The 18352-nt window shown below is 44.3% G+C and overlaps 2 protein-coding genes across 4 annotated transcripts in view; one reads left to right on the plus strand and one right to left on the minus strand.

Moving 5' to 3' along the window:
* MYL9 (myosin light chain 9) overlaps positions 1–16521 on the minus strand; it is a 41403-nt gene extending 24882 nt beyond the window's left edge. Inside the window, exon 1 of one of the 2 annotated variants that reach the window (XM_075845354.1) lies at positions 16414–16521. The gene's annotated coding sequence lies outside the window, so the exon portion shown is untranslated. Of the gene's footprint in view, positions 1–684; positions 743–16413 lie in introns of those variants that run through there. The other variant, XM_075845355.1, reaches the window with a different exon arrangement.
* Positions 739–18352, plus strand: part of LOC142665630 (phosphatidate phosphatase LPIN3-like) — a 64678-nt gene continuing 47064 nt past the window's right edge. The window contains exons 1-2 of one of the 2 annotated variants that reach the window (XM_075845351.1): positions 739–818; positions 16503–16692. The gene's annotated coding sequence lies outside the window, so the exon portion shown is untranslated. Of the gene's footprint in view, positions 819–5401; positions 5440–16502; positions 16693–18352 lie in introns of those variants that run through there. The other variant, XM_075845352.1, reaches the window with a different exon arrangement.

An 18352-nucleotide genomic window follows, 5' to 3' on the forward strand; every position in this document is an offset into this window, starting at 1 on the left:
CCTGGCTGCATAACATTAGCGGTGTATTCAGATTACATGTGGAGCTCGTGAATCATTAATCAGTAAATGAAATCGGCAGCACAGGACTGATATCATGTATCATTAGGTGGCACAGGAAAATGTTAGCATTTCGTCAAATTTTTTATTTTAGACACACCTCATGATCCTTGATAAATGTCTCAAATGTAATAGACTGTTATGAAAGTGACGCAAGCCCTATGCCAGGTCTGACCGGTCATACATGTGCTGCATTCCTAGAAGACACAACACACACACACATATATATATATATATATATATATATATTTTTTTTTTTTTTTCTTTCTTATTTATTTTAAGCTGTGACACATTAACAATCCCGCCCCATTATGTGTGTGCAATTTCCCTTTTTGCAACAAACTGTTGTCCACATGAGATGTCCTCATAGACAGGGTTGTGTCTCTACAATGAATCCAATATCGAAGCTGGACTGAACATTGCTGACTATCGGATGGAGAACTTGCTTGATATCCCCTATTGCATTTGCCTATAATGAATTTAATACATCAACTTTATCTCATCAACTTTCACATTTCCTCTAATGTATGTTTATCTTTAGTCTTTGCATCTGCTACAAATGTACAATTGAAACAGTTCACCCATGCAGTCTAACTATCTTTTCTGTTTTAGATTGTCGATACTTACTGGAGCCGGTCTCTCTGTGTCTCACTTCCAGTATGAGCAATGCAGTAGGCGTGACATGTATGAGATCACGAGGGACAGGTAAAGGGAGGGACCCAGGAAGATGCAGGGCAAAGTATAAGGAGCACATACATAAGGTAAGGCTTGCAACATATGGGGCTGGGGTGCGGCTGCGGGGATTATAAAGAATTGTATTTTCACTTTTTCTATGCTACGCTGTTTGTAATTCCTGTTTATGCCATTTCTTTAACGGGGTTCTGTACTTTTCTATACATATAAATGAATACATGCAGTGCACTGTATTCCTAATATACTATATGTAAGGGAAATTGTTTGTTTACATGCATCTGTCCATATGTACATCCGTCCCTATGGATGTATGGCTGGGTTCACACGACCTATTTTCAGGCGTAAACGAGGCGTATTATGCCTCGTTTTACGTCTGAAAATAGGGCTACAATACGTCGGTAAACATCTGCCCATTCATTTGAATGGGTTTGCCGACGTACTGTGCCGACGACCTGTCATTTACCCGTCGTCGTTTGACAGCTGTCAAACGACGACGCGTAAATTGACTGCCTCGGCAAAGAAGTGCAGGACACTTCTTTGCAACGTAATTTGAGCCGTTCTTCATTGAATTCAAAGAAAGAGCAGCTCAAGATTACGGGCGTCAAAGACGCCTCGCAAAATGCCAGGAGGAGCTTTTACGTCTGAAACGACACAGCTTTTTTCTCCTGAAAACAGTCTGTCTTTTCAGACGTAAAAGACAGTTCACGTGTGCACATACCCTATCACACAACCCCATGGATCAGGGCTCCATAAACAAATTAAGTAGCTAAGTGACTATAATAACAATACTGGCAAGGCACTAGAAAACCAAACTATGATCCCAGGAAACTTTTCTGAGTGCCTATGGCAGTGAAGGTTTTCTGGGTAGGGAACTGTTGTTGTTTTAGATAGGGCTTGCTCTACAACAAGAGAGCAATAGGTATGTAAGCTGGAAATGTGTTCAGCTTTGGGAAATGGGCAATTGGTCTCAAGAGGCAATATATACTACATAGGTCGTCCGGTAATGCCACATAAGTACAATCTCATTTATTTTATGAATGTAGGAAAATCGCATTAGTTATAATGAGAGAACGTATAACTGTAGGATTTTCTCATCGTATAGGTTCAGGCACCAGAGTGAGGACACATTTATTTATATGGGATGGTTTATGATATTGGTGCCTGTTAATGATGTTATTGGTAAGGCCTGTTATTATCTTCTGTGTTTCTTTTATACTGAAAATAAAAAACAATACTCCTGCGCTGTTTTAGTATAGCAGAATGTTATATTCCATTTGTTTATTGTTAATAGGAAAGAATAAAAAATATATATTAGTATCCCACTCTATCAATTAATCAGTTTTCCATTAATTTTCAATGTAGGAAATTGGTTACCCCACAGGGATAATTTAGACATTGTTATTGGCACGCGGTGTCCCTGAGACCACATACTACGAAGCTGTAGTCACTCCATGTACCTCTGCATGGCGCTGTGTTACAGAATATATCTTTGTAATACAGCATCCAACAGGAAAAAAAATCGGAGTAATACAGAAGTATAGAATTACGGTAAAGAGCTATGGGCCCTGTATAACAGCTTTGTGACTGCAGGTTGTACAGAGCTATAATACATCCATGCGATTTAAGCTGTTCTAAATCTGGTCCATTTATAGAAATGATTTTAGATTGATAAAGTGGTAGTCTATATTTTTTTCCATGTAGCCATGTTAGCCAAAATTCAGCTACATTTTCCTCCGCTATTCAAGTGGCTTCTTGGTTTTCACAAATCAGTAAAAATTGTATCTCTGTTTTCATTGTATCTTCCCATCACTTGTAAAGCAATACTAATCAGATACACTTTATTAGGGCTTCATAACTGGCATCAATTATTCTTATTAACATTGTAATGTAAGATTTAGTCATGCTTCACGTGGCAGTGTGTCAGGTTTCAGTCACTGCAGGTAATAATTGTCTCAGTGACAGTCATGCAGCAAAGCTGCCTACAATGCTTTGAAGCTGAGCCAACAAACAGTGTATGTACTGTGCTGGTAATTACAAAACAAGGACAGCATACCGGTGGCCTGAGCGTTAACGGGGTATTACCACCGTAGACGTTCAGGGGCAAATGCAGGATTTTTAAAAGGGGGGTTTGCAAATGCATACTTTTCAAACCAAGTTATTCTTACTCTACGTGTATTGGTCTGAACTTATTGACCAGCCTAGCCCTTTATATTACAAGCTCTAAAAAAAAAAGAAAAAGCTAGGCTATTGGATATGTGCTGACCTCTGCTGGTAGCATAAAAACCAGTGTAGATATTGCCACACTCAGTGTCCATTATAGATCGTGCCAAACACTCCCCCCCCCCTCTTGTAGAGAGTACCTCCAAAAAAAAAATAAAAAAAAAATAATTATACTCACCTAGCCCTGTTCCCATGATGAACGGAGCTGCAGAGTCTCACAGCCTCCTCAGTCCTGCAGCCTTTGAGACGCCGACGGGACCCTTGCATAGGCCAGCGCGATCTAGTGATGCCTAACGTGGCATGTAGCCCAGTGAATGGTGGAGAAGGGAGCAAATTGCTCCCAGCTGTGCCGTAGTATTCAATTGTATCTGCGCCTAGAGGACGCAGATACGATTGAATATGGCAGTCGCCCGGGGATTCGAGGGAACCGGGCCAAAAACGCCCGGTGCTAGCGATGCCACTGGTTTCATAGTATGTATGGGTGGTTTCCGGGCATCTGGAAACCCCCCCCCCCCTGTGTGAGCTACAGCTGCAGTTTAAATGAATATATTGAGTTGCATGCAATGTTGTGGACTGCTGCTGTCACTCAAGAGTTAAAATCAATCAATATCGCTACAAAAAGTCAAGGCGTAGCCATGGCCTAAGGCCCCCTGCACACGGTCGTGCCTGTAACCGCGGACAGTCACACGCCGTGCTCCTATTATAAAGTATGGGTGCATGGTCCGTAAAATAAAAAAATAGGACGTGTCCTATTTTTTGCGGGTCATTTCTGCGGCCCGGAAACCTTTCCGTAAATATACGGGAAGCTGTCCGTGGGCAATAGAAATGAATAGGTCCGTACTTTGATCCGTAATTACGGTCCGTAATATCGGCTCAAAATTACGGCCGTGTGGCATAAGAGTCCACCTAAAATATTGGTGTGAGAGCTAGAAAAAAGCATACAACATATGTTAACTGTTCATATTGGTCAATGGCCATTCGGTTGTGCTGAAACATCCTCGCTTAGTGTAAGGCTTCGCTCACATCTGCGTCAGGGCTCTGTTCCGTCAGAGCTTTCCGTCAGAACGGAGCCCTGACTAACACAAATGGAAACCATAGGTTTCCGTTTCCATCACCATTGATTTCAATGGTGATGGATTCAGTGCCAATGCTTTCAGTTTGTCTCCGTTGTGCAAGGGTTTCCGTTTATGTCAGTCAGGGCTCCGTTCCGACGTTCTGTCGGAGCTTTCTGTCGGAACGGAGCCCTGACGCAGATGTGAATGAAGCCTTATTAGGGCATGTGTAAAATATCTTAATCCAAACATACTAAGGCTTTGTTCACATCTGCGTCGGGACTCCGTTCATGGGTTCCATCTGAGCTTTCCGTCAGGGGGATACCATGAAAGGAATCCCAACTGAAACAAACGGAAACCATAGGTTTCCGTATGCATCACCATTTGGATATAGCATTGATTTCAATGGTGACGGATACAATGCAAATGGCTTCCGTTTGTCACAGTTGTGTAAGGGTACTGTCGTTTTGACGGAATGAGTAGCGCAGTCAACTACAGTATTGATTCCGTCAAAATGACGGAACCATTACACAACAGTGACAAACGGAAACCATTTGCACAGGATCCGTCACCATTGAATTCAATGGTGATGCAAACGGAAACCTGTGGTTTCCGTTTGTTTCAGTTTGGATTCCGCTCATGGGTTCCCCTGATGGAAAGCTCTGATGGAACCCATAAACGGAGCCATGACACAGATGTGAACGAAGCCTAAGAGATATCTTTAAATGCTATGTACACCTTTTGAAATCTTTTTTTTATTAACAATGTCTATCAGTGTGTTTTTCTCAACTTTCTAAATACTTTTTATCCGCCCTTTGTGAACTTAGCATAACAGCTCGATCCTTCATGTCCGAGACATGCAGGACCCGCTGTCACTGAACCCGCCAGTACCGCTGACCTGACGGATTCAGGTCCCAGCGCTAGATACAGCTGCTCTGTATCAGGATACAAAGCAGCTGTATCTCAAAAAATAAAAATAATTTTTTTTTTTAAACTTTCATTTTTATTTGCCTTTTTCCAATTTTACATAATATTTCAATACAACATTGAACTTTGAAAAACAATTTAACATTTGCCAAAATGTATCGACATCATTACCTTCACAAAATATTACACAGTAGAACGTCCCTACAAGAAAGAGTTTAGAGTTTACAATTAATTCCAACACATAGCCAACCATCCCATTCCACCTCCAGTCGTCCACCCCACCATAAAGACCTGTGCAAGTAGTCTAACAATACCTGGTATTGTCCTAATATCTTTCTCCCTGATACCTCTAGGATATCTCCAATGCTCCCAAAGAACCACTAAGGTGTTCTCTTGCATACCACGCTGTCTATCGAAACGAGGACATCAATTCTCTGATCTCCTGCTCATCGAATTGAGTAACAATGAATCGTTTCCATTTGGCGAAAAAGTGGGTTGTTTCCTTTTCTTTATGTCGTTCTGTTTCTAGACGCTCTATATTCAAGAGCTTCTTCAGCTGTATAGTCACCTCTGATATTGTTGGGACTTCCCTAAACAACCAGTTCTTCAATAGACATCTTTTTGCTATCATGAGGACAGTGTGGATTATTGAGGGCACCCGTCCAGATATCGCCGTATCCTCCTCCTCAGGTGGTCTCACCTGATGGAATAACATACATTGTGGAGACATTGGTAGGGATGTTGCCCAGAATGTTGTTACAAACCTGCACATTTCCCCCCAAAAGTCTTGGGTAGCGTGACAGCTCCAAATCCCGTGGTACATATCATATTTGGCCAATTGACAATTAAGACAAGCAATTATCCTATCCGGATTAGAGGCAGAAGCTGGGATGTTGAAACCATAAATAGCATTATGCATAATTTTGAAATACGACTCCCTCCATCTCTCATTTATAATTTCCTTTCTAACTGTCTTCCACCATGTCAGAATAACTTAAGCTATATCCGAATCCCCCGTCACTCTCTCCCACATTTTATAGCAATCCTTAGGATTCTGCTTAATGACTCTATTTCTAATGATGTTATATAATGAGGATATCGAAGCGTTTTCCAATCTCAGGCCTATAACTTCATCAAAAGTGTGTACTAGCGCTTCCTCGTGCAGCAATTGCAACCTCTCTCTGCAGAACACCACAATCTGCATTATGGGAAAATTATGTTTATCAGCCAAATTATATCTGTCTTTGATTTCCCTCATCGTAAGCCACCTTGGATGTTCAGAGTGCATTAGGTGTTGTGCCAACATAATGTTTTTTTCCCTCCACTCTCTAAAGAGAATATTGTCCATCCCAAAATTATTTTTAATAAAGTATTTGGAAAGTTGCACTAATTATACTGATAGACATTTTTCTATTCAAAAAACGATTTAAAGAGGCTCTGTCACCAGTTTAATACTTCTCTATCTCCTACCTAATCTAATAAACTCTTCGATGTAGATAACTACTGGTTGTTTTTTTTCTGATCAATTTTATATTTATTTAATTTTTTCTAAATGCCCAACTGGGCGTTTTTTTTCTTTTCACCATGTGGGCGTTGTAAAGAAAAGTGTATGACGCTGACCAATCGGTGTCATACACTTCTCTTCATTCATGCCCAGCTTTATTCACAGCCCAGCACGCTGTGACGTGACTTCCTCCCGCAGTCCCTTCACCGGAGCGACGGGATAATGACCAGTCATCGCCCCCAGCTGTGCCAGGACTGCTGCTGAGGAGGATAATCGTCCTGGCATGGCTGGAGGCGATGACTGGTCATTATCCCGTCGCTCCGGTGAAGGAACTGCGGCGGTAAGTTTGTCACAGCGTGATCTCGCGATTCTAGCGGAGATCACACTGGGCTGTGAATAAAGCTGAGCATGAATGAAGAGAAGTGTATGATGCTGATTGGTCAGCGTCATACACTTTTCTTTACGACGCCCAGTTGGTGAAACTAAAAAAACAAACCCAGTTGGGCATTTATAAATTTACATAAATCTAAACATCATCTTAGAGCATTAGCGCTCATGAGCCTTTACTACAGTGACGTCAAAAGATGTAGCTGTAGACTTGGGACCTGCACGAACCGCTGGCAAAATACAGGGGGCAGTTGCGAAGGGGTTAAGCAGGCCCTGATTATAGGGTGGGAAAACCAGGCCCTATCTCTGAAGCCTCCATTATCCCGTTTACAAATCCTTCAAACATGTGAATTTTATGGCCCCGCTCACAAATCTGTGTCAAATCCGACGTCATATCGCAACCAATGCATGTGAATGGGGTTTCCGCAACACCGTTCACAAGCTGCAGAAACTGTCTGCGCGAAAAAAACTGATTTTGGAATGTTTGGATTTGATCGCATCAACAAACTGACTATCCCCTATTATTACAAATTTATTTTGACAATTTTCGCTTCCATAAAGCAAGTTTGTTTCCTTACACCCTCCTCAGTGCACATTATAAGGCCATGGAGGACATTGTTAGCATCTGTGTGTGAGCAGGACTGGTACAGAGAATCTTACAGGAGCTTCTGCATGTCTGATATCCGGGACAGGCGCAGACATGGAAGACACTGGGCAGAAGGAATGTCTGCAATGTGAGGGGGAGAGGTCAGGGAGAGGACTGTGTGTCTCACTGTGATATTTACAATAGATTACACTGTCAACTCTTTCTATATGACGTGCTGCTAGTCCAAAACTGTTATTGTCATATTGTACTGCAAATGATGTAGTACAGGGGTCTCAAACTCGGCTCGGTAAGTGGGGCACATATAGAAAAAAATGGGAAGTTGACGGGCCGCATTACTTTCAAATTTGATACAATACAAAATTATTGTTAATCAATTCGTTATTTGATCTACTATAACACTATATTCCTATAATAATACTACAGTACTATAATAATACCGCTAGGTTTAAAATTTGAGAGAATTCTTCACGTGCTTATTTCAACAACACAGTTTTCCCGTTTAAGTGTCGCTAAATGCAGTCCGACGGCTCAGTTAGCAGCGTTTGGCAGACACACATGTCAAGATTGGGCAGCCCCTTTTTAGATAATGCCACAGTGCCCTCTGTAGATAATGCCACAGTGCCCTCTGTAGATAATGCCACAGTACCCTCTGTAGATAATGCCACAGTACCCTCTGTAGATAATGCCACAGTGCCCTCTGTAGATAATGCCAGTGCCCTCTGTAGATAATGCCACAGTGCCCTCTGTAGATGCTGCCACAGTGCCCTCTGTAGATGCTGCCACAGTGCCCTCTGTAGGTGCTATCACAGTACCCTCCGTAGATGCTACCACAGTGCCCTCCGTAGATGCTGCCACAGTGCCCTCCGCAGATGCTGCCACAGTGCACTCTGCAGATAAAGCCACACACACCCCAAGTAGATAGCTCCATTGGGGCTCCCTCTAGGAGTGGAATCGGCAGCCAGAGCGTTACCGACGCTTTGGCTGGGGATTCCTCTGCTGTTGTAGCCCCTGACGTCACTGTCCATACACTGTAACGTCAGGGGATCCTCCTGGATGGGAATGTGTTATCAGGGGCAACCCCAGAGCCGGTGTCCCGGAGCAGAGCACTAGTATAGGCTGTGCGCCGAACTCTGGGGAAGTCACTGACATGAGTGTCCATATATGGACAGTGATTTCAGGGGCTTGCCCAGAGCTGGGGTCCCGGAGCAGAGCCACTTCTAGCACTCTGCCTTGGATTCCAGCTCTACTCCTGACATCCTGTCCATATATGGACATGGATGTCAGGGGCAACCACAGAGCTGGAGTCCCGCGCTAGTAGGCTCTTCCTGGGACTCCAGCTGTGCTCCTGACATCACTGGGACTCCTGCTCTGGGGAAGCCCCTGATATCACTGTCGATGTATGGACAGTGATGTCAGAGGCTTCCCCAGAGTCCCGGAGCAGAGCCTATTCTAGCGCTCTGCCCGGGACTGAAGCTCTGGGGAAGCCCCAGACATGGCTGTCCACATATGGACAGCGATGTCAGGGAATTGCACAGAGTCCCGGAGCAGAGCCGATACTAGTGCTCTGTGTCGAGTGGGCCGCGTGCTTGAGACCCCTGATGTAGTCCATTGCCGTGTTATTATTTTCCCAGCTTTGTCAAGTGTGTTTACCATTCTTTCTTTTAAGCAGTAAATAGGGTTGGACAATTGTTAGCAGGGCCGCCATCAGGGGGGTATTAGGGGTACTCCTGTAGGGGGCCCGGCCAAACGAAATTGAAAGGGGGGCCCGGCAACTGCCGCGACTTGCCTTTGGTAGAAAAAAACAGGCCCCTGCAATGGGGCCTGTTCTTTTCACCAAAACAATGTCGTGAGCTGCGGGCCCCCCTCTCGTGAAACACCGCCGTGAGCTGCGGGCCCCCCTCTCATCACCGCCGCGAAGCACCGCCCGCTTGCGCATTAACGAGCGACCGCGCGCGAACGACCGCAAGCGCGCATCCGCGCGCATGACGGCAAGCGCGCGCGCCCACGCGCGAACGACCAGGCGCGCCGCCGAGAGGGAGGCGGTGCGCCCGCATCACAAGATCTAGGGAGAAGGACAGCTACACAGGGACAGCGGCGCACAGTCTACTTACCTGCTGGCCCGCCTCCGACTCGTCCTCCTCCGCCTCCGCCTCCTCGTCCGACTCCGCCTTCTCCAGAGCGTAGCTGCGTAAGGAGAGGGGGAGGAGTCTAGTTGTTGCGCGGCGGCAGGAGTTCTACGATCCCCGCCATTTTCTGGAGCCTGGAGGTGAAGGACTGGACATCTGGACCGAAGACATCACCGGAAGAGGACTGGAGTGGGAGCAGCTCTTCTGACACGGTGAGTAAAGTGTCTCAAAGTGCTGTTTAAGTATGGCCCTGTTCACGCAGAGTATTTTGCAGGCCGAAAAAATCTGCCTCAAAATTCCTTAACCCCTTAAGGACGCAGCCTAGTTTTGGCCTTAAGGCTCAGAGCCCATTTTCTAAATCTGACATATTTCACTTTATGTGGTAATAACGTCGGAATGCTTAAACCTACCCAAGCGATTCTGAGATTGTTTTCTCGTGACACATTGGGCTTCATGTTCGTGGTAAAATTTGGTCGATATACTCAGTGTTTATTGGTGAAAAATTGCAAAATTTAGAGAAAATTTTGAAAAAATTGCATTTTTCAGAATTTAAATGCATCTGCTTGTAAAACAGATGGTTATACCACCCAAAATAGTTACTAGTTCACATTTCCCATATGTCTACTTTAGATTGGCATCGTTTTTTGAACATTCTTTTATTTTTCTCTTGAGTTCTGAAGTGGCTTTGTGGGGCCTATGTATTAGAAACCCTGATAAAACACCCCATTTTAAAAACTAGACCCCTCAAAGTATTCAAAACAGCATTTAGAAAGTTTTTTTAACCCTTCAGGCATTTCACAGGAATTAAAGCAAAGTGGAGGTGAAATTTGCAAATTTCATTTTTCTTGCTGAATTTCAATTTTATTCATTTTTTTTCTGTAACACAGAAGGTTTTACCAGAGAAACACTACTAAATATGTATTGTCCAGATTCTGCAGTTTTTAGAAATGTCCCACATGTGGCCCTACTGCGCTCGTGGACTAAAACACAAGCCCTAGAAGCAAAGAAGCACCTAGTGCATTTTGAGTCCTCTTTTTTTATTAGAATATATTTTAGGCAGCATGCCAGTTTTGAAGAGGTGTTGAGGTGCCAAAACAGTAGGAATCCCCCAATAGTGACCCCATTTTGGAAACTACACCCCTCAAGGAGTTCATTTAGGGTTGTTGTTACCATTTTGACCGCACAGTTTTTTCACAGCACGTATTTGAATTGGGCTGTGAAATGAAAAAAATGTATTTTTTTCCAATAAAATGTCATTTGTGATCAAAATTTCTTATTTTCACAGGGAACAAAATACCCCATTTTGTTGCCCAATTTGTCCTTAGTGTGGCAATACCCCATTTGTGGTGATAAACTGCCGTTTGGGCCCATGGGAGGGCTCAGAAGGAAAGCAGCGCTATATGTTTGTTGGAGTCCAGATTTTGTTGGATTGGTTTTCGGGTGCCATGTTGCATTTGCAGAGCCTCAGAGGTATCAAAGCAATGGAAACCCACCAAAAGTGACCCCATTTTGGAAACTACACCCCTCAAGGAATTAATTTATTGTTGTTGTTAGCATTTTGACCACACAGTTTTTTCACAGCACCTATTTCAATTGGGCTGTGACATTAAAAAAATGTCATTTTTTCCAATAAGATGTAATTTTTGACCAAAATTTCTTATTTTCACAGGGAACAAAATACTCAATTTTGTTGCCCAATTTCTCCTGAGTGCATCAATACCCCATTTGTGGCAATAAACTGCCGTTTGGGCCCATGGGAGGCCTCAGAAGGGAAGGAGCGCTGTGTGTTCTTTGGAGTACAGATTTTGCTGGTTTGGTTTTCGGGTGCCATGTCGCATTTGCAGAGCCCCAGAGGTATCAAAGCAATGGAAACCCACCAGAAGTGACCCCATTTTGGAAACTACACCCCTCAAGGAATTCATTTATGGGTAATGTGACCATTTAGACTCCATAGTTTCTTCACAGAACTTATTTGAATTGGGCTGGGAATTAAAAAATATATATTTTTTCCAATAATATGTCATTTTAGCTAAAAAAAATCTTATTTTCACAAGAAATAAAATACTCAATTTTGTTGCCCAATTTGTCCTGAGTGCGGCAATACCCCATTTGTGGTGATAAACTGCCGTTTGGGCCCATGGGAGGGCTCAGAAGGAAAGGAGCGCTGTGTGTTCTTTGGAGTCCAGATTTTGCTGGATTGGTTTTCGGGTGCCATGTCGCATTTGCAGAGCCCCAGAGGTATCAAAGCAATAGAAACCAACCACAAATGACCCCATTTTGGAAACTACACCCCTCAAGGAATTCATTTATGGGTGTTGTGACCATTTTGACCCCATAGTTTTTTCACAGAACTTATTTGAATTGGGCTGGGAATGAAAACAAAATTATTTTTTTCAAATAATATGTAGTTTTGGCTGAAAATTTTCACAAGAAACAAAATACCCCATTCTGTTGCGCAATTTGTTCTGAGTGCTGCAATACCCCATTTGTTGTGATAAACTGCCGTTTGGGCCCATGGGAGGGCTCAGAAGGAAAGGACCACCATTTGGCCTACTGGGGATTTTCTAGTGTGAAGTCATGTATGCAGAAGCCCCTGAGGTACCAGTACAGTTGAAACCCGCAAGAAGTGACCCCGTTTTAAAAACTACACCCGTAAGGCATTCATCTAGAGGTGTAGTGAGCATTTTGACTGGAGACCTACACCCCATAAACTGTAATGTGGGTTCTCCCGGGTATGGAAATACCCTACATGTGGCTGTTATCAGCTGCCTGGACACACAGCAGGGCTCAGAGGGGAAAGACGAGGGGGGATAAGCTGTGCGGAGGGCATCAGGGTAAGTAAAATTGGGGTAAATTATAAACCAAGGGATGTATGATAAATTTTAAAACACTCTTTCATACAGAGCTCTGGTTATTCGGGACACGTGTCACATTGATATATTGTGTCATCCCTTATCGCCCTCTTATAGCAGACTTTGCACCACTTTTGACTTTTTCCCTTCTTGCCAGTTTGGGGAACTTCTCCTGTAAAGTGTTGCCCTGGTACGATGCGTGTGGCCCCGCTTCCAGAAGTACTGGGTGCCCCCCCTTCTTGGTCCCTAAAGATTAGGTTCTTGATAATCACCTCTTGAAATTCCAGGAATGTTCCCGTCTGGCCTGCACATCGACGTAGCACGTACGCATTGTACAAAGCCATCTGTATGATGTGCACGGCCAGCTTCTTATACCACACCGCATGGCGCTGTAGGGCTTCAGGACTTGATCTTACAAGTCCATCCCTCCCATGTACCTATTGTAGTCCAGGATGCAGTCTGGTTTGGGGGTGGCCTTTCCTTCATATATCCTAAACCTGTAGGTATACCCTGATGCACTCTCACAGCTTATACATCTTCACGCCATACCTTGCCCTCTTACCCGGCAGGTACTCGCGGAATTGAACCCTCCCTTTAAAATGTACCAGGGACTCATCAATAGAAATACACTTCTCGGGGGTGAATGCTTGGGAAAACCGGGCACTGGAACGGTCTAATAGGGGTCTCCGTTTATACAAACGGTCAAAACTGGGGTCATCTCGGGGTGGGCACGGCTCATTATCAGCATAATGTAAGAAACGAAGTATTGCCTAACTTATTTATTTTTTTAAGTTCCAGTTCAGTTCTGAAGTTGCTTTGAGGGGCCCATATATTAGAAACCCCTATGAAATACCCCATTTTAGAAACTAGACCCCTCAAAGTATTCACAACAGCATTTAGAAAGTTTATGAACCCTTTAGGTGTTTCACAAAAATTTACAGCAAAGTAGAGGTGAAATTTACATTTATTTTTTTTGTCAGAAAATCCTCTTTATACCATTTTTTTTATAACACAAAAGGATTTATCAGTGAAACGCAAATTAATACTTATTGCCCAGATTCTGCAGTTTTGAGAAATATCCCACATGTGGCCCTAGTGCGGTAATGGACTGAAACACCGGCCTCAGAATCAAAGGCGCACCTAGTGGATTTTGAGGCCTCTTTTTTATTAGGCACCATGTCCGGTTTGAAGAGGTCTTGTGGTGCCAAAACATTGGGAACCCCCCAAAAGTGACCCCAATTTGGAAACTAGACCCCTTGAGGAATCCATTGTAGTTTTCTTGGGGTGCATGCGGCTTTTTGATCAGTTTTTATTCTATTTTTAGGTGGCGTGGTGACTAAAAAACAGCAATTCTACTATTGTTTTTTTTTTCTTTTTTTTTACAGCGTTCTCCGTGCGCTATAAATGACATATTCACTTTATTCTGTGGGGCGATACGATTACGGCGATACCAGATGTTTATAGTTTTTTTTTATGTCTTATGGCGTTTGCACAATAAAATACGTTTTGTAAACAATCATTCACTTTCTGTGTTGCCTTATTCTAAGCGCCATAACGTTTTTATTTTTCAATCAATAAAGCCGTGCGAGGACTTATTTTTTGCGTAACGAACTGTAGTTTCGATCAGTACCATTTTTAGGTACATGCGACTTTTTGATCTTTTTTTATTCCATTTTTTGGGAGGTGAAGTGACCAAAGAATTGTGATTGTGGTACGGTTTATTATTATTTTACGGCGTTCACCGTGCGGGATAAATAATGAAATAATTTTGTAGTTCAGGCCGTTACGGACGCGGCTATACCAATTATGTATAGTTTATTTGTTTGTTTATATATTTTTATTAATAATAAATGACTGATAAGGGAAAAAGGGGGATTACTTTTATTACTTTTAAATCCTTTTATTTTCTTATTTTTACACATCTTTTTTTAACTTTTTTTTTACTTTATTACTTTGTCCCACTAGGGGACTTGAGGGCAGGAGGCTCTGATCGCTATTCTAATACACTGCACTACATGCGTAGTGCAGTGTATTAGAACTGTCAGCTACTCGCTGACAGCAAGCATAGTGGGTCCTGACGTTGTCAGGACCCACTAGGCTTCCGTCTATGGCATAGCCGGACGCCATTGTTTGGTGTCCGGTTGCCATAGTCACCATCGCCGGCCGCTATCGCGTAGCAGGCCGGCGATGGCAGCTTAACCCCTAAAAAGCCGCGATCTCTATAGGCTTTTAAGGGGTTAATCAGCGGGGACACAGCGATCGGTCCCCGCTGTAGGAGCTGTGACAGCTGCTGAACAAGACAGCAGCGTCACAGCTCCTGTATGTGTCGGGAGGACGGCCGAAACGGCCGTTACTCCCGAGACGTACTATTACGTCATGGAGCGCGAACGATACAGCTGCCATGACGTAATAGTACGTCAAGGAGCGGGAAGGGGTTAAAGAATTTTGAGGCAGATTTTGACCTGCCCACACTATCTTGCCGCGTTTTTTGCTGCGTTTTTTGCCCGCTGCGATTGAGGACAGCAGACAAAAAACGCAGCGAAAAATGCATTTTCTGCCTCCCATTGATTTCGATGACAGGTTAGAGGCAGAACCGCGGCAAGAAAGGACGTGCTGCTTTTTCTTTTTTCCGCGACTGGCTCCCATTGATTTCAGATTAAATCAATGGGAGGCGGTTTTGGAAGTTATTTGGTGCTGATTCTGACGCAGTGTCCGAGTCAATATCAAGGCCCAAAAACTCTGTGAACTGGGCCTTATTGTTAGGGCTTATTCAGACGAACATGTAATACGTCCGTGCAACGTGCGTGATTTTCACGCACCTCGCACGGACCTATGTTACTCTATGGGGCCGTGCAGACTGTCAGTGATTTTCACGCAGCGTGAGTCTGTGTGTCCGCTGCGTAAAACTCACGGCATGTCCTATATTTGTGCATTGTTCGCGCATCACGCACCCATTGAAGTCACCATTCCGGCTGGTTTTCGGACGGAATCAATAGCGTAGTCGACTGCGCTAATGGTGACGACCCCCATGCTACCCAGGGCCGCCATCAGGGGGGTATTAGGGGTACTGATGTGAGAGGCCCGGCCAAACCTAATTGAAAGGGGGGCCCGCAGCTCATGACATTCTTTTTGTGAAAAAAACGGGCCCCATTGCAGGGGCCTGTTTTTTTTCTACCAAAGGCAAGTCGCGGCAGTTTGCCGGGCCCCCCTTTCAATTAGGTTTGGCCGGGCCTCTCACATCAGTACCCCTAATACCCCCCCTGATGGCGGCCCTGGGTACCATGATATAGTGCTGGACGGAGTACCGTTAACAGGCGGTGCCACGGTAGGGGGGCCCAGAAAATTTAGCTGTAGGGGGCCCTGAATTTCCTGATGGCGGCCCTGATTGTTAGTACAAGGAAGACATTTTTGTAAACTCCCAATGGTCCAACCTTATTCCCGTATGGAGCGTCGTATGTGTTATGTCTTTTACTGCATCAGTTCACTGACTGCTTTACCTGGGACGGTGCAGAATTAGTGCAGGGCACATGACAACTCTGCAAAAATAATGGCTTTCTACGGTCAGACAAGAGCTTTACCTGAGGCAAAGTGCTCACCTCATGGATAGTGCGCCTCTGGGTACAGATACATCACATATGAATAGTTTGTGCAAATCCCGGTTAAGTACCATACACATTACACGTTAGATCTCAGGATTGGACAACATGTTCCCATCCATTTATGGCATATCCACAACGGATGGCCGTAACTCCCATAGACTTCAATGGAGCGGGCTGCATGCAAGCATGGTCACCTCTCCACTAACTTCTGTGGGGAAAGGGGCCAGCGTGAATCATCGAATGGGGGGCACTTCTCGAACTCACCGATCAGGCATTTATGGCATATCCTGCAAAATCTTTATAAATGCTCTCATTAAGTGATGCAACTTGGAAGACAAATGTGTATGGCTGCACTTCTATATGAATAAAACGCATATAAGGTAACCTACCTTTTAGATTTGCAAACATATGTCTCCTGTATCCTTATTTTGCTCTTCTGCAATCTCTGATCTCACAGAAAATATAACTGTCTTTCCAGCTCCAGTTAGATTTGTGAGACTACGTCAATACTAAAGAAAAATTGCTGTGCAAGATCGCCCCCTACTGATAAGTGACTGTAATAACCAACAGAGGGCGATAAATCCTACCAATTTCTAATGGCTGAATAGGAGGTGAATCGGATGCAGAAACAATAGTTTCGGACGTGAGAGGAGAACTACTGCATAGAGGTATTCCACTTTTATATAGAGTATTTGCAAGGCAGGTTTTGCATGTGTGGTTAATAGCCAAAAACTGGACTAGATCCCAAAGGGACAAGAAGTAGAGAGGAAAGTGTTAGAGATCTCTCTTTTGGATCCAATCCCAGTTTTTGCCAATGAGAATACTTGCTAAAACAGCACCAAAGGAGCCCTGTCTGGCCTTCTACTGCCAATAGCAAGCCCTCCCTTAAAGGTGAAAGGCTACCTTCATTCCCTAACCCTCTGAGCCAGAAGGGCCAACTAGGGTCCCAGTGGACAACCCTCACCAAAGCTTAGGGAGGCCTGTCTGTTCCCTGTTGTCTGCCCAGGCGGCCAGTCAAGCATCCCCGAGGACTGAAAAGTTTGGGTGGCTCCCCCGTGGGGAAGGATACTCGTTACAGCACTCTGGAAATCCTTCTGCAGGGGAGCAATTTGGTACTTGAAATGATTCTTCGCTATACAGAGAGCATATCTGTTGAAGGGGTATTGCCAGAATCCAACATCATCTATCCACAGGATAGGTGATAATTGTCAGATCGCTGGGGCCCATCAAACCTCTGTTCCTCCTCTCTACTCAACTGCAATGCGGAGGACGTTGAAAGGAGCGGCGGGTAGAGCATGCGTGCTGCCGCTTCATTTAAAGTCCACGGGAATAATGGAAACAGCTGAGTACAGCGATCAGCGATTTCCGTCATTCTCATAGACATTGAATGAAGTGGGGGGGGGGCATGTTCGACCGCCGCTACATTCAGGCTCCTCACTGCGATGGGTGCCGTGAGGAAGAAAGGGGTTTTGGGACCTCCATTCTAGTGATCGACGGGGGTCCTAGCAGTGGTCTGTAGTGCATCCTTTATGCATCCGTATTTACGGATCCACAAAAAGAACAAGAAAACCTCAAATGATATGCGACATCTGCAAACCTGGCGTCGCCTAGCAACACTTCCGTAATTAAGGACGGCTACGGGTGCACATCCATAGCCGTCCGTAGTTACGGAAGCATCCAGCGAGTTCTATGGAGAGTCTGTGACATATTTACAGACAAGAATAGGACATGTTCTATATTTTACGGATAATTTTTACAGAATAGACACCCATCCGTAAAAATACGGAAAGGTTGAATCTGCGTAATTGGGCTAGGTTAGGAGTGGCGATGCTGGCAGATCTTTATGGAGAGGACAGTATTAAACCCTTCTCAGAATTAAGAGAAGAATTTGCCTTGGCTCATTCCGAGTTCTTTAAATAATTGCAGATTCGACATCTCCTCCCGACAAGGGCACACGCACAGGTTTGCATCCCCTCCAGGATACACCATTTGCTATTCGAGGCCTCCGTAATAGAATCTAGCTTAACAAAGTCCTTCTACGAAGTGCTATTGGGAGATACGATGATGGCCAAAAATACACACATGCTACAATGGGAGAGGGACTTGGGATCCACTTATACCATAGAGGATTGGTCCAGGGCCATTAAGTGGACGTTAGGATCCACCATGAACTCAAACCTCCTGGAAGTCTATCACAAACTGGTGTTGCGATGGTATTATACTCCCCTTCAAATCTCCAAGATATATCCAGGGGCTAACGCGGATTGCTGGAGGGGGTGTGGAGGGCTGGGGACCCTACATCACATATTTTGGGAGTGTCCCATTATC

The sequence above is a fragment of the Rhinoderma darwinii genome, chromosome 13 (genome assembly GCF_050947455.1).
Source record: "Rhinoderma darwinii isolate aRhiDar2 chromosome 13, aRhiDar2.hap1, whole genome shotgun sequence".
Lineage (NCBI taxonomy): Eukaryota > Metazoa > Chordata > Amphibia > Anura > Rhinodermatidae > Rhinoderma > Rhinoderma darwinii.